This window comes from Phlebotomus argentipes, unplaced genomic scaffold (genome assembly GCF_947086385.1).
Source record: "Phlebotomus argentipes unplaced genomic scaffold, Phlebotomus argentipes genome assembly contig_42, whole genome shotgun sequence".
NCBI classification, from domain to species: Eukaryota; Metazoa; Arthropoda; class Insecta; order Diptera; family Psychodidae; genus Phlebotomus; species Phlebotomus argentipes.
The window spans coordinates 695085-698140 of NW_026776171.1; positions in this window are offsets into that span (position 1 = coordinate 695085).

Below are 3056 nucleotides of genomic sequence, written 5' to 3' on the forward strand. Positions count from 1 at the left end.
CCCCCCAAACATCGCCCCAGTGTTTTCTGGCATCGTAAATATTATTAATACTCTGGGCTATTTCGACTCCAAAAACTGTTTGTCTTTTTGCCACTTAAACAACGGGCAAAAGTTGTGTGCCTCTGTCTTTTTGAGAAATGCTTCTTGTCTTGCTAATTCATGAGTCACTGTTACTATGTTTTTATCTCGAGGTGCCACCGAGTGAGAAAAGCGACCAAATATTATCACTATACCGAAGAACTAATTTTCACGTAAAGAGCGAGCAAACAGCGAGTATACAGCTGACTCTGTCGCGTTGATAAGGTATAGAATTCATGGTTTCTTTTTACCTACACAAAGTGTGCAACAATTTCTCAACAACTTTTCCATTTGACAAATATTGAATGAAGAGATTATTTACTCTCGCGCGCGCTATCTTCAGGTTAAAGAGAAAAAAAAAACTCGCACGCAGAATGTCTAAACAACGGGAAGATATTCATGAGTTTCACGCTTAAGAGGTTTGTTAGATTTTGCCAGAGATTTCTTATCCTAATTGCATAATATTCTCTGCTTTAACCAAATCCGGGGTACAAATTGACCAAAAAACCGCCCAAAAAGAGCACAAAGTGAAGAGATTTTCCGAGATCCTCTCAAGTGGCTTCACTTTGCAAAAATTTCAATGAGCATCTAAATAGTGTGGTGGAACTCTCTTGTCAGGAAGACGAGAGAGCTGACTTGGCACAACAGCAACATGAAACGATCCACCGACTTCATTTGGAGGGTAAATGTTGCGGAAAGTGTTTGGAGAAATCCCGAGAGCGTTACGTTTTCTGCCAGGCGCGTGAAAATCCCTTTCACACAATCCCACATTGCTGTGGGGTAATAAATAATACTGAGATTTCTTTTATTTTTATGCTCCGATGACACGCCATCAAAATCACTGGCGAGTCTCCGCGCTCCAGAGCGATGCCCAGAAGAAAAGGAGGGAAAAAGGGGTGCACAAGTGCGCCCGAGGTGAATCGATTTGTATATCCTTTGGGTCTGTGGCGAATTGTCCTCCTCGATATCGCTTCGCTTCGCCCCAAACTCCGTGACATTCGTTGGGTTTCTGTGGGATGATCTGTAGTGTGCAATAATAAGAGAGTATGCTTACAATGTGCCATTTATGGTCTGGGCGACACTCAGTTATTTCTTCCTCCCAATACAGCATTTATATGGCGTGTGTGTGTGTCTTCTTTATGCTTCTTGGGTAGATTGGCGCAAAAGATATGCGGATATCGACTTGGGATGAGCATAAAAGCCGCAATATGTGCCACATATATACTAACTTTCATTCTTTGCACACAAAAAAAACACCCTCAATATGCGCATCTTAAGATCCCATGCTTCACCAGTATCCAGTGGCAAAACAAGAGCTTTTATAATTCATTGTGCCTTGTGACAATGACTATTTTCTCATAAATATTTATAGTGTCACACGCTTATTTAACCTCCTTTCGCAGCACATGCACAACAATTTCTATGAAGGCATCTTCACTGGGTGATCTTCTTTTATCACGTCACTCGCAGGTGCTCCAAATTTGGCGAAACATCATCAATGGCGGTTTCTCGTGGAGGTTGATAATGAAATTCACCGTCAAGTTTGTTTTTCTACTGGGTCGAGAGACTGAAGCAAAAAAGAAGAAAAGACAGAAATAGCAAATCGTACATTGAATTTTAATTGGATTACATAATAGCGCGTGATTCACAGCTTTTATTCCACATGTGTGTGATTCAATACAAGTGATTATCGAGACAATTGCAGAGAATGAGCCAATAATTGGTGGCTTTGGCGTATGCGAAGGGGGATTAAGAACGCATAATGCTCATCTTTACTCGCTTTCAAACACGTGTTTTTGATTGATATGGGTCTATAAATCCCAAAATACACACTGCCACGGTGTGATGAAACCCCATCTCATGATGCTCCTGAATTTCCCCCCAAAAAACCCTTACCTAATCTCCTAAATTATCGCCATAACTCATCGTCGGTGGCGAGGAAAAGAATAAAATCATCACATAAATATTCTCGACAATCTCTTCTAATTCTAGTGGTGCTTTTTCAATGGCTATACGAGCTATAAATAGTACATGTGTTTCATTGAATTACACGGAAATGGTATTTTGTATTAATAAATTTGTCCATGTCGTAGGTGGTTGATTTTCTTCAAGTAAACAATACCAACCCATTTGATGGTCTCGAGAATGACTTTCAGACCCTATTAAGGCATTTATTTATTTACACACGATGTCTGTGTTGGAAGAATTGCTAGAAGTTATGACACCAGTTGCATGATTCAAATTAAAATATCGCATTACACAAACTATAAAAAGTATTTAGAGTGAGAGAATTTCCAGGAAATGTCTTTATCACTGAAAATACAATTTTTCGGTGACGACGTGTTGTGAATATTTCAAAATTCTCCATCGTCTGTGTTGTCTGATAAAGTTGATAAATGGCCAACGTCAAGTTCATGTGTCAGTGACGACGGACCAATGTGAAGTCCTTTTCCATTTTCACAAATCGACATTCAACGAGATTAATTGAATAATGGGCATTTTGTCAGCAAAAGGTCAAATACAAAAATAATCTTGCCACTCTTTAGGGTTCACAATTCACGCTACACAATCTTCAATGAGACGCGCGGAATGAAAAGAGTTTAACGACACACATGCTAAATAGCTTATTTCTGTCCATCCATTTCCCATTGAGTGTCAAAAAGTTATTAAAGAAAATAAAATTGAGATGTCATTTTGGAAAATTGTCACGTTCCTCGGATTCTCTATGGCTTTTTTATGACTGGCAAAGCATTTCGGAAAGTCTGTGTGTGTGCGCGCTCGTCAATTAACTTCCAACCACCGGAAATTGCACAGAGGCACAAAGAAGTTTCCTGCTATGATTTTCAGGGGATGATGGAGTTTTTTTTTCTGCGCAAAATTGCTGGTGCATTAAATTGACAAAAATTCAGTTCTGGAACTCTTTGCGCCATGCCAAAAAAAGGAATGAGGAAACAGAACGCGAACATAGCTTCGAATTA